Genomic DNA, 14590 nt, shown 5'->3' with positions numbered 1-14590 from the left:
ATAGATGACGGAAAGGTAGACTTGCATGTGTGGGTTGGCCGAGCCTGATGTATGAGTGATGTATGAATAAGCAAAACACTTCAGTTCTTCTAGATTTCATGTGGTTTGATTGCTTTGGCTTGTGGAATTTTTTTTTTTTTTTTTTTGCTAAAGCGGGTATTTCATACAACACGGGTACGAATACACCCAATAGAGTCAGAAAACAAAAGGTCCCAAAGTGCTCCGGGTGTCTCTCCCTCCCCAGACCATAGGGTACCTCCTAAGTGGCTCGCAACATATGCCGCCACCCAGTCAGCCGCCTCATTGGTCTCACAGTATACATGCATAGCTCGGAAGCTTGTGGAATTCTTTAAGATCCCAAGTTAATGAAAGAGGCAATCAGCATGGGAGAACCCATAACTTTATTGCTTGATCCATATCTTGTTCGACAGAATGATCTTCGCAAATTTTAAATTTGTGCACTGCAGCAACGGAGACTGAAAATAGAAAAATGAAAGACTTGGACTCATCCTGCACGGGTTAGATGTGTGAAATCAAAAAAAAAATCCAAGCCTGGGATGGAGATTAATTCCTTCCCAACCAGTCAAAACTAATTAGGAAACCAGTTTATTTAGCCATCTGGTGCAACAAGGCTATTCGATCCTGCTTCAAGTCTCTTAGATCCTGCTAGGTAAAACTCTCCCTCTGTGTAGTGAATTTCAAAAAAGAGAAACTAAATTGTATCTATTATTTTTGCTAAAAGAGAAATTTCTTGTATGCTATTGTAAGTGTCATCCATGAAGTCCTTAAGGTTCTCAATTTCTTACACCAACCACCAAATCTTAGCTAGTCATATATAAGCTCTAGAGTATGCTAAAATCCTAGCCATCTCATCTCTTGGTTCTGTCTAACTAGAATTTCTCCCATGCTCTATTTTTTTTCCTTCTAATTTGATCCATGAGTATTATATTAAAAAAACAAAATGTAACACAAAAAAAAAACACTATTGTAACATTATACTAAAACTTCAACAGTTTTTTTTGTGTACATATCCTCCTAAATATTGAAATTTATATGAATATCCTTCTAAAATTGATATTTGCATGTATACCCTTATTAAATACTTATTTTGCGTGTATACCTTTTTTTCCCCTTATTTCTTGCATATGTGCCCACACGATCTTGTCACACTAATAATAAATCGACTATTAGCCTGCACACGAAAAATTTTCTAGCTCTAAAAGATAAAGATTGCAAATCTCATACACTAAAAGATAAATATTGTAAATATCTCACAACACTTTTTTTTCAATAATACGTAACGCTAAAGATAAGACCTGACCATCTTCATGTAAAAAAGGATACAATGAAGGGTTGTTTATAGTGGAGAAGGGAGTTGAGGGTCAAGAGAGAGGGTTGAGTAAGATCAAAAAATTTCTAAAAGGAGGTAGAGATATTAATTTTCAGCAAGACTTGTTAACTTGTTACCTACTTCAGGAATAAGAAAATAATTTTATAAATTTAATTATTTTTTAATTTTAAAAAATATAATTTTGGCTAATCACGTTAGTTGAAATCGCTCTATCAAAAGTATTCATACAAAATAGTATTTTGTGAGGGCATGTACATAAATATCGATTTGGAGGATATTAATGCAAATTTCAATATTTAGAAAGATATTGATGCAAGAATTTAAGAATTTTTTTGCTTGTATACCTTCCTAAATATGTGAAATTGCATGAATACCCTTCAAAATTGCTATTTGCATGTATACCCTTACAAACATTTCTTTTGCGTGTTTTCCCACTAAGGGTATTTTCGTCATTTCAATTTTAAACTACTAACTTCTTAACGGCGTTAGATGACATAGATATATATGCATAAAAAAGAGAGTATATATACAAAACACGTGTTTGATCAAGGGTATATATATATATAAATATTAATTTTGGAAGGATATTTATATAAATTCGAATATTTAGAAAGGTATGTATGTAAAAAAAACCTAGACTTAAATAATAATAGACCAATAGATTGGATAGCTAATTACGTGGCTGGTCATATCATTTGTATCATTTGGTTGCCTTCTTTCCTCCAATCCTTGAGATGTAATTGAACTAGGACCTAATAATTCTCTCGGCATACCAAAAGAAAAAAGGTTCAAAATAATATAGAGTAAGGTGAATCATCTGTGTTTCTATAATACACATCATAAGTAATATTTGTTCATGCATTGAATGTAAATATCTTAATTATTACATTATTATACGAATATCTTAAGTCAGAACAAGCGTGTAGCTATTCTATGAGACACAATGTCACCTGCCGAATAAGCCAAATCTCATGCATTGATACAAGAGTTCTGGACCCAAAACTTTTGGCCACACCATCCTAGTTTTCAGAACCGGATAAGCCATCGAGATTACATTTAAGAACTTCTGCAATTTTTTTAACAACTCGCGGGCTCTGAATTAATCCTAGCCTTTCAATTAAAAAGGAGAAAAGAACAAAGAAAGCCTTCATCGCGCCAAACCTGCCCGTGTTCCTCCAAATGATCTTGATCAGCGTGCAAGCGCCGGTCCAGTGGCCCGATACCGCGTTTCTCTCACCACCTGTCGCCCCCGTGAACCGAGACAACGCCACCTCCCCCTATGTCATGTTGCGTGCCGGTCCTTCTGCTCACGGTTGCAGCCTTGCCCAGCCAAAACCCCCAACAGCGAACCCTCATCAAAGCTAAAAGCTCAAGAACTAATTTGATCTTAATTTTTTTTACTAAAATATTTTTTTATATTTAGATCGGCAGATTTTTGACTTTTCAGTAGTGTGCGCCGAACTTAGAGCTACCTAGAAGGGTGTCTCCTATGCGAGATGGATACTGGATGCAGACTGCATTACTCTCGAGAAGGATTCAGCCACAGTGATTGAGTGGATCCGAAGCTGGGGACGTGCAGCTAAGGATCGGCCGCTGATCCATGAGATTCGCAGATTACTGGAGTGTAACCCCAACCAGGCCACGCACGTTTACAGGAAGGCAAATGGTGCTTTTTATTGGGTTGCTTTCTTTGTGGTTCACCACCTAGGAGGTTTTGTCTGAATGGACAGTGGGTCTGTGCCAAGATCTTTATATAGTCTTCTGTTTTCTGATTTTGTTGGCCGCATCCATACCCATTATGTGTGAGCCGCCATTGTACCGAAAAAATATTTATATATATATAATATTAAAAAATATTTTTTTATGTTTAATTGATTATTAAAAAATGGATATTTCAGAATAATTTATTTTTAGTTGAGTATCTATATTAATAAAAAAGATTATATCTTATTCTACTTATAAACTTAAAAATATTTTTGAAAAAATATTTCCATTTTCAGCTGACAAAATTTGAATTTTTTATATTTTATATGAATTTTTTCTCTAGAATATAAAAATTTTATTCTCATAAGAAAAAAAAAGCTATTTTCTTTATTTTTTTGAAAACTTAGATATCTTCTTATTTTTTCGTTGATCCCACTTTTTTTTTCCCCGCGAAAACGAACGAGCTCTAAAAGCCTGAACTGAAACGAACCAAAGTACAAGATGGAAAATATCTAAAAGAGAGAGAGAGAGACTCTCAGCCTGTCCTAAAATCAGTATATATCGCCGAATTTCTTTTTCCTGTATCGGATCCGATATTTCTTGAGGGGTTTTCTTTGTCATTGCAGAGGAAGAGCGGCAAATCAAAATGAGCGCGACCAAGAGACCGTTGTAATGGCTGCTGAGGAGGGCGATTGGCGCGAGGAGCGTATGCTCCCTTCCCCAGAAATCCGCTTGCTTCTCTTCCGAGGAGCTGATGAGGATGGAACACCAATATAGTGCTCACAAATAAGCTATCCACTCCCCTTCTCTTATGGCCTTGATTGAATGTTTTCCTCACTTCTATCCTCTATTGTTTATATAAATTTATTGTTCTGGAATCATGTAGGATTTGATCGTTATTTGTTTTGAATTGCATGTTTTATATATATATTTGGGTTTGTTGGATGTGGATTCTAGCAGGACTCTGGCACGGTCAAGATTGTTGTCTACAAAAGAAATAAATGTTTGTAATGTTTTGTTATTCATGAGGAATCTTTTGTTAATGTTTTAGTGTGTTTTATTTATGGCTATCTCAGGCATTCCTGTCGCGTCTGATCGTTTCAACTAGTCTGGTTGATGTGTGATCGTTTGCCTGATTGAAATTGGAGGGTGGCCGTGGCTTTGAGAGTTGGCGGTGTTGATTTTGAGCCGTTTTAAGCCGTTGCTAATTTTCGATATGTAAGAGCTGTTAGATTTGAAATGTTGCTATTCTTTCTTTGTTGTTTGGCTTTTTTAACAATGAACTTGAAGTTTTGGGCTTGATTTGACCAGGTGCTACAATTTGTGGTGGTCGTATAAACCAGTGACAGATCATGATTTCAGTCTTGTATCCATTAGTATAAAAGCTTGAGCATCATGTATATATATTTTAAACTTGTTTGGAATCAACAATTCTTAGTTGGCCTTTTTCAATCCACTTCATGCTCTGATGTGTTGCCTGTCTCTATGGTGGTTTTCTTCTGCTTGTGTCCTCCCGAACAAAAAAAAAAAGGAAATCCATGCAACATTGCAAGCTTTCTCTTTGCCTCATAAAACCAGGACAAATAAGTAGATTAAAATGCACATATAGTGAAGGGACTATAGGAGTGCATTAATCATAGTGCTGAACATTTGAGGGACGTGCAAGGAGAGAAAGACCTAGATAGATGTTGAAGGGTTAGAATTCTGGATTAAAAAGACTTTATATGACATATAGAAGTTGTGGAGAGGATTCGATAAAGCTTGTATCAAAAAAGAATAAAGATCGCAGTATGTTGGATCAGGGCATAATCTTATATGTACCTGACTCCGATTCAAATGCTTTTACAAGATCTGAAACTAAAACACAACGTTTAGCATTCCCTGCTCATATATATCTTTTTAATCTCGCCTTCCTTCTATGAGATCCATCCTTTACAACTGCAATTGACTCTTTCTAAAACATGTATAGAGTGAAACAGAGAGAACGTGCCCGCTTTCAACGCAAAAACGTGAAGTCAGGAACTTATGATGTATTTATTTTGCTTATATTTGTCAAGCTTTTTGGTTTGGAACCTTATATATGCATAAACCAAGCCCGATGAGTTGTCCATTCTGTTTTCAGGATCCTTATCGAACCTGATAGAATAATATATCCTTTAAGACACAATTATTACAGTCAGGTTTGATCAAGTATTCAAGTTACTATTTTGTTTCCTCCATCACTACCCATGAAAAGGAGTTAGTGCTTGTTAGTGATGAATGTTAAAGGACTTCTAAAGCCAACTCCAGGCACATGAGAGAAGACTAAGAATTTGCATATATCACTATCCCTCCATCATCCTACTGTCCTGTTATATAATTTGCCATTGATGTTATTGATAGTTTGATACTATATTTTGCTCTTGAATCATATGTTACAACTGCCTAAGAATCTGCCCATTATTCTTTAGTATTAGTCCAGAGGTGCATTTTACTCTTAGTATCATGGTACAGATGGAACGGGTCCCCACTAAAGTTCATTTTTTGCTTAAAAACCAATTTGTGAAGTTTTAAATCAGATGCCTCAGTAATGGGCAGATGGCTTATTTCAAACCTTGCCTACTTTGTTATTCGGAATTTCTGGGTATAACATTCAACAGTTGCTCCTTGATTGAAGTTATTTTGTGTAACCAATTAGAATGCCCTCCCTATATTCCAATTAACCTTTTAGATTTATGACCATCCCCTTTCTCGCCGAAAGTTTCCTTGGACAAAATTGACATCTGCACATGAAGGTTGGTGTCATTTTAATAACTAGATGTAAATTTCTTAGCTGCAAAGGTCATACTTTGATCCATACTGCTAATCATATGTAGATGGCATCAGACATGTGGATTAGGTTAAAGTAGTTTGTAGGCCAAAACAGAGGAATAAACCAAGTTTTATCTTGTTTTCAGATTATTTTCATTCATTTCATCTGAAGCATATTGGAGGTTGAAATTAAAATTGGAAAAACCCCAGACAAATAAAACCATCCAAAACTGACCCAAATAAATTAAAACTGCACATATTGAACTATTGAATAAGTCCAGTTTCATCCCAAATGCTTAGATTTTTATGCAGCTTTTGGACATTTAGATAACCAGAATATTTTGTGACGTCTAAAAATCCACATTAATCCATCATTGACTCAATATGCTATGATACTTACTGAAGCCAAATTCTGAAATTTAATCCATTCACATATGCAATGTATCATAGGCATAAGGATGAAATACTGATACAGCAAGATATGCATATATCTATATGGCAAATCTTTAATTTTCTGGTTGATCCTGAATTTTGATTTGAACTTAATTTATTAATTATCTTTAAATAATCTAGATTGGCAGGTTTCAGGAGAATATTGTTTGAAAACTAAAACTATATCTACTAGCCGGACATTGAAGGATTAACACGGAAATTGAAGGATTAACTGATTGATCTATTGGCACCAAAATGCATAAAAATTATCACCAAAGGTTATCATGTAAGGAAAGTGAAAGTGCCATTAACTTTTTGTTACAGAGTTTTCACCATTAGATACTGTAGAGCAATCTCTGAAGATTATTGAATTCTGAATTAACTTTGTATTCCCATTACATATTTATTACTTACTTCTGATTGCTACCTTAACATCTGTCATTGGTGAATACTGATTATTTTATCATAGTTTGCAATCAATGTGTTGTCCATTTGATCCACTGTTAGCTGGTCTTATGTAATACTTGTCCAACTAAATCATAGAATCTTTAATTTAATGCTGCATTCCTTCAATCTGATTTGCTGGTCCTTGGTTGTATCAATATTTCTCGGTTTGTGAAAAATTTAATGTTTGAACTAGCTTGAGTTAAACATGTCCTGTTTGCTTTGTTAGTGGAATTTTAAATTAGCTTTTGATGATTTTCCAAGTCGTAATTATACCTTTAGAACTTATGATGCTGCCACCCTTGCATTGGTCCATTATGTGACGAGTATTAAACTTTTACATTACTCTAAATCATTCTGTGATTAATCTTCAGTTATCATCCGATTCCTATGGTATTTTCTCAAGGGAAGGGCACTTGTATATGGGACCCTTAAGGCAACAAGTATATTGATTTCCTATCTGCTTACTCTGCAGTCAATCAGGTTTATAGTCATGCAAAAAGCCATTTATGTGCTTCTATTAGCAAATATTCAAAACTTTGACTCTGCCAGAAAACTATTTTTCGTATTTGTGGAGCTCAAAAGTAATTTTCTTAATGAAAACATAGTTATGTCCTGTCAATTATTGATTTGCTGTTCTGAAATTGATTATCATCCTTGGAGAGTTTGCAAGCTATCAGTTTTAGCCAGCTTATATATCTGCAGCCTATTTGATTTCTGTTTCAGACATTCATTTTCCCCCCTTTTTTGGCGTTATTTTTTAGGGACACTGTCATCCTAAAGTCGTTCAAGCATTGGTTGAACAGGCGGAAAGGCTTACTCTAAGCTCGAGGGCCTTCTATAATGATAAGCTTCCAATCTTTGCAGAGTATCTGACACGCATGTTTGGGTATGACATGATGCTACCAATGAATACTAGAGCTGAAGGTGTGGAAACTGCTCTGAAGTTGGCACATAAATGGGGTTATGTGAACAAAAAAATACCCAAGGATGAGGTGAGACAATTAAACATACTATGAAGTTTAGCTTTCCCAAGTCTGTGTTTTAGTTGTAGGATGGCATTCTTACAATCTTCATCTCTTGTTAGAATGTTGATAACTTGATATCATTATTAAACTTTCAGATCCATGGGCGGCAATAATGTAGAAATTCAATATGGAAATTAGAAACTATAAAATTTAGAGAAAATTAGTGAATCAAGTAACTGAAAAATAAATCTATATATATCAGAACAAGATCTGCCGAACCGGGCCGAACCGCCCAGTTCAGGCAGTATTGAACCGACCTGGTACGAAACCGAGTCGGTTCATCATTCATATTCGGTTCCGGCCCCTATCGGCCGGAATCGATCTTTTGCCGCTTGGAACCGGTCCTTTGCCGCCCGGAACCAGTCCTATACCGGCCGGAATCGATCTTTTGCCGCTCGGAACCGGTCCTTTGTGTTGGGAACCCGCCCATGCCGCTGATATTTCAAAAAAAAAATTCAGATGGCAGCGGAATCGGCATAAGCGGGATCGACGTTCATCGCATGAACGTTGTTTCATGAACCGTTCGTAGTTAGATAAGAATTAAAACTTTTAAATGCATTTAGAAGATCAGATCTTCACTTTGTGCGGGTAGATGATCACCGCAAACTGAAGTTCGTGGTCTAGGATGAAGGTTCGCTTGAAGCCGTTCAAGTGCCCGGCCTCTACGGGTATCCACACGAAGCAGTGATCCGATCAAAGCTCTCTTGTCTTCCCGGGGTGCTAGCTCCCTTGCAAAGACTTCTTTTAATGGCTGATTTCCTCTCTTTCAATCAACCCTTGATTGTGCTTGAGAGGAGGAAGAAGAAGGATGAAGAAGAGGAAGAAGATCAAAGCCCTTCGTAGCCTTCTTCTTTTCCTTGCGTTGGATGAAGGAAGGGAAGGGGAGGAGGCCGCCAACACTTGGAGATCTTCTTCCCTTTGCTTGCGGCTGAACCAAGAGGAGAAGAGAGGGGAGGCCACGGCTTGAAGAGGAAGAAAAGGATTCATCTAGGGCGCCGGCCCTAGTCCTCATTTAATAAGGATGAAGGGCTCCTACAAGTTAGGAGCCCTTGACTACTTTCCAAGAGGGGGCGCCGGCCCCCTCTCTCTTCATGTCGCACCAACTAAGTGAAGAGGGGCTGATGCCCCTCTTACTTGGTTAACCTAATCCTCTTCCAAAGAGGATTAGGTGCCTCTCTCATGGTTTAATCCTAATCTAATTAGGATTAGTCAAATTGGGTTCAATCTATGCTAGTCCTAATCCAATTAGGACTTGAATGAACCATGACTCAATTGAACTCTTCAATCCTAATCCAATTAGGAGTCATGTTGATTCATTAGATTAATAATTAATTTAGACTTAAGGAATTCTAATCCAATTAGGATGTATTTAATTTTAGTCCTAATCCAATTAGGACTCTATTTGAATCCGAAGTCCTAATCCGATTAGGACTCTAGGAATCCTTTTAAAACTCAACGGTACGGTCCGAGCTGGTTTTTTTTTCTCTTTTTTGGGTGGAGTCCGGACAAAGCATTTTGGCCTCAACGCAATTGAGCGAGGGGGACGAGGCCGCAGGCCGAAGGGGGGAAACGGACTATAAACTATAAGACTAGTTTTACTTCAGACTTTCCCGGCTGGTCTGAAAGTCCTCCTTTTGGTTTGGGATTTTCTTTGTATGTTGAAGCTTGTGGGATGGACCCGCGCTTTTTCATAAATCTCCCATACTTGGAGAGAAGCAAACCAACCGGCCGATTTTATGGCAAGCTTTGACTATGCGGTTGGTAGTAGACATATTTGGTCTTCACATTTTCCCTTCTTTATGCCTTCGTTCGTTCCTTTTCTAAGACTCCAAGTAGGAATCCAGTTTTGATTCAAAACTCCTAATCTCATTAGGATTGCAGGAATCCTATTCCAAGTAGGAATCCCAGTCCTACTCCAACTAGGATTTCCAGTCCTAATCCAATTAGAACTCTAGGAATCCTACCCGAAGTAGGACTTTTGTTTCAAGTCCAATTAATTAATTCCTTTTGTTCCTTCTTCAACTTCTTATCAATCAAATTGATTACTTGTGATTCATAATCACTTTTCAACCATCGGATCGGTCAATACTTCTAGTGTGTGTGACCCCATAGGTTCTACTCTGACTGGTAGTGAGATATATTATGATCTCTATCACAATATCATTGAAAACTCCTTTCAATGGGTTGGAACGATTCCAACTCAACTCATTAGGGTTTATCGATCATCAAGATAATCCCTATGAGTCCCACCATCCACCAGTGACACCTAGCAGCATGTAGTGGCTACCCAGTAGAATAGAAAGATGAACCTCTAGGTGCAGTTAACGTGTGATACAGTCCTACTATCGTGGATCCCTACAGGACGGAAGTCATGGACAACTCGTCAAACCCCATCGTCTGTCATATGTCAAGATTTATTTGACTTGAGTTCGATAGTGGAAAACTCTTTTTTCACTTTATATTACTGCCCTGGCCAAGGTCTTAGAACTCAGTCTAACAAATCACATAGGATCACTCCTCTTCTATCAAGGTCGATAGATTCCTTATAGGTGCATACCCTACTCCTACAGTGAACTTACTGCAGCCAATCTACACTGCAGGACCCATATGGCTAGAGACCATGTATGTGTGCAGTCAAACTACAATAACCTCACTGTGAGTAGCCGAAGCACCGCAGGTCAAAGGACCAGTCACACTACTGCAACATCAAGCAAGTCACTGACGAGTGGATAGACATCCAAGTGACTTCTTGTCTTGGTCACGCTCAGTACCCTTATTCTCTAACAAGCACCTGCACTATCACTTCAGTGTCCCTACACTGTGGACTCAAGTCTCGTCCATCCAGAAGGAAAGTGATCTGTGCACTGATCGGATCGATCACCGTCCTCGTGATGATTCATTGATCAGGAGCATTTTAGAAATTAATCACCAATGATACATGGCTCAAATTCTCAACTCTTGAGAATATGTATCATCATCTTATTAATTTCTTGGACGATTCATAGACACATAAATAATATGAATGAAAAAGATGCCTTTTATTTATTCAATAATAAACAGTCAAGCACAAAATTATGTTCCTAGAATCAACAATGTGTCAGCCAAATTGGCTTCTAGGGCATACATCTAACAATCTCCCACTTGCACTAAAGCCAATTGGTCATATATCTTAGGCCCATCTTCTCAAGGTGGGCTTCAGTCTTTTGCTGACTCAGCTGCTTAGTGAACGGGTCCGCCACGTTATCCGCGGAGTCTACTCTCTGCACCTTTACATATTTCTTCTCAACATAGTCGCGTATGAGGTGAAAGCGCCGCTCTATGTGCTTGGACTTCTGATGAGACCATGGCTCCATAGCTAGTGCTATGGTGACAATGTTATCGCAGTAAAGTGTTATGGCATCTAATGACATTACACCTAACTCTGCAATTAACTTTTAACCAGAAGATTTCCACTGCACCCTTAGATACGGCTTAACATTCAGCTTCTAAGGTAGAATTTATAATGATCGGTTGTTTGGAACTCTTCCAATTTACTGAACCATCATTGCACATATTCTGATGTAGACTTTCTATCATTAATATGTGTGCATCCTTCTACCTTCAACTCTGATCTTCTCCCAAAGACCAAGAATAAATCTTTAGTTCTTCTCAAGTACTTAAGAATATTCTTCACAGCTGTCCAATGTTCTTCACTGGATTCGACTGATATCTGCTTGTGACACTCACAGCAAGAGCTATATCAGGTCGTGTACATAGCATGGCATACATGAGGCTTCCTATTGCCGATGCATAGGGAATCTTGCTCATGCGTTGAATCTCTTCAGATGTGTTGGGGCACATCTTTTTGGAGAGATGAATTCCATGCCTAAGGGGTAAGAGACCCCTCTTGGAGTTTTCCATGCTGAACCTCTTCAGCACCTCCTCTATGTACATCTTCTGTGAAAGGCCAAGCATCCTTTTAGATCTATCTCTATAGACCTTTATTCCCAAAATATAGGATGCTTCCCAAGGTCTTTCATGGAGAATTCTTTTGACAACCAGACCTTGACCGAGGTTAGCATGGGAATATCATTCCCAATCAGGAGAATGTCATCTACGTACAGTACGAGAAATACGACAGCGCTCCCACTAACCTTTTTGTAAACACACGGTTCCTCTTCATTTTTGATGAAATCAAACATTTTGATTGCGTCATCGAAACGAGTGTTCCAACTCCGAGATGCTTGCTTTAGTCCATAGATGGACCTTTGCAGCTTGCAGACCTTGTGATCTCCATCACTGGAAGTGAAACCCAAAGGCTGTTCCATATAGATGTCTTCATTAAGATATCCATTCAGGAAAGCAGTTTTTACATCCATCTGCCAGATTTCATAATCATGAAATGCTGCAATGGCAAGCAGTGTTCGGATGGATTTCAGCATGGCTACAGGTGAAAAGGTCTCCTGATAGTCAATGCCTTCGCGCTGACTATACCCTTTCGCCACAAGCCTTGCCTTATAGGTCTCTACCTCTCCATCCGAACCTATCTTCCTCTTGTAGATCCATTTGCATCCAATAGGTACAATACCTTCTGGTGGGTCTACTAAGGTCCAGACTTGGTTGGAATGCATGGAGTCTAACTCTGACTTCATAGCTTCCAGCCATTTCTCGGAATCGATATCAGATATCGCCTCATCGTAGATTTTGGGATCTTGTGTATGATCCCTATCTCCCACTAGGAACATTTCCTCGGTATCCTCTTCTAGTATACCTAAGTATCTATCGGGAGGATGGGAGACCCTACTAGATCTACGAGGTGGTCGAGGGACATCGTGTACTGGCTCTGTATGAATGGGCTCGATAGGATCCATGACTCGTTGCTTTTCAGAGACTTTCTCTTCAAGCTCAATTTTCCTCCCACTGCCTCTATCAAGGATAAACTGATTTTCCAAGAAGATGGCATGACGGCTCACAAACACATTGTGATCCTCTGAGACGTAAAAATTGTATCCTAATGACTCTTTAGGATATCCTATAAAACGAGCACTTATGGTCCTAGCCTCTAACTTGTCCGCCTGTAGTCTCTTGACGTGGGCCGGACATCCCCAAATCTTGAGATGACCCAGACTTGGTTTCTTACCATGCCATATCTCATACGGTGTGGTAGGAACGGATTTAGAGGGAACTCTATTCAATAAATAAATCACTGTGAGTAAGGCATCTCCCCAAAGGAACATAGGTAAATCAGTGAAGCTCATCATGGACCTGACCATATCCAATAGGGTCCGATTCCTCCTCTCTGACACCCCGTTGAGTTGAGGTGTACCCGGAGGTGTCCATTGTGAGACTATGCCTTTTTCTTTGAGATAGTCCCGGAATTCCCCACTAAGGTATTCTCCTCCTCGATCTGATCGAAGAGCCTTAAGAGATTTTCTAGTTTGTTTTTCTACTTCATTCTTGAACTTTTTGAACTTTTCAAAAGACTCAGACTTGTGTCTCATAAGATACACATACCCATACCGTGAATAATCATCGGTAAAGGTAATGAAGTAAGAATAACGTCCCCTGGCTAGCACATCGAATGGGCCACATACATCTGTATGTACTAGGGTAAGTATTTCAGTGGTCCTCTCCCCATGTCCTACAAAGGGCAGTCTAGCCATTTTTCCTTGAAGACAGGACTCGCAAACTGGATATGACTCGGAAGTCAATAAGCCTAAAAGTCCATCTTTATCCATTTTGTTCATTCTGTCCTCTCCAATATGGCCAAGCCTGAGGTGCCACAAATATCTTTAGTTTATCTCATCTCTGGATCTTTTGGATCCTTTGGCACTCACTTCTTGCTCGGTAACATTCACAGATACATCCATATGTAAATGATAGAGACTGTCAATCATAAAACCACGTGCGACTATTTTATTTCTTAAATAAATAGAACAGCAGTCTTTGTCAAATGTAAAAACATGACCTTCCTGTGCTAGACATGAAACAGAAATCAAATTTCTGCTAGCAACAGGTACATAATAGCAGTCTCTAAGTATTAAACTAAATCCAGACGGTAGTCGCAGATGGTAGGTGCCCACAGCCACAGCAGCAACTTTTGCCCCGTTGCCAACCCGAAGGGTTACCGCACCTTCCGCCAGCCTTCTACTTTCCTTTAGACCCTGCATGGTAGTGCACAAATGAGCACTAGAACCAGAATCTATAACCCAACTAGAAGTAGAAGAAACCGTTAGATTAGTTTCAGTTATGAGCAAGTCTATACCTTCTGAAGGTGTGTCACCTTTCTTGTTCTTCAGGCTCTCGAGGTATGAAGGACAGTTTCTCTTCCAGTGGCCTTCGACATTGCAGTGGAAACATTTTCCTTTGTCGTTAGCCTTTTTCTTTTGAACTTCCTTCTTTGGCTTCTTGTCTTTCTTCTGCTTCTTAGCAGGCTTCTTTTTCTTCCAAGTAGACTTTCTCTTGGAACCAGAAGTCAACTCAGTAGCAAGGACATTGCCCCTTGAACTTTTCAAGGCTCCCTCAGCAGTTACCAACATGTTGATCAGTTCAGTCTTAGTGCATTCAATCTTATTCATGTGGTAGTTTACTATAAACTGACCAAATGAATCAGGAAGTGACTGTAGGATCAAATCCACTTGCAATTCCTTGTGCATGTTCATTCCGAGCTTCTCAAGCTCCTCTAGGTCCTTGATCATAGTCAGACCGTGATCATGGATAGACTGCCCTTCGCGCATCTTCGTCTTGAAGAGCCTCTTGGACACTTCAAAACGAGCTGTGCGACTCTGCTCACCATACAACTCTTGCAGGTGTGCCAATATGTCCCTAGCAGTCTTGAGATTCTCATGCTGGCATTGGAGTT

The sequence above is a fragment of the Phoenix dactylifera genome, chromosome 11, assembly GCF_009389715.1.
Source record: "Phoenix dactylifera cultivar Barhee BC4 chromosome 11, palm_55x_up_171113_PBpolish2nd_filt_p, whole genome shotgun sequence".
Lineage (NCBI taxonomy): Eukaryota > Viridiplantae > Streptophyta > Magnoliopsida > Arecales > Arecaceae > Phoenix > Phoenix dactylifera.
This window is presented reverse-complemented; position numbering follows the sequence as displayed.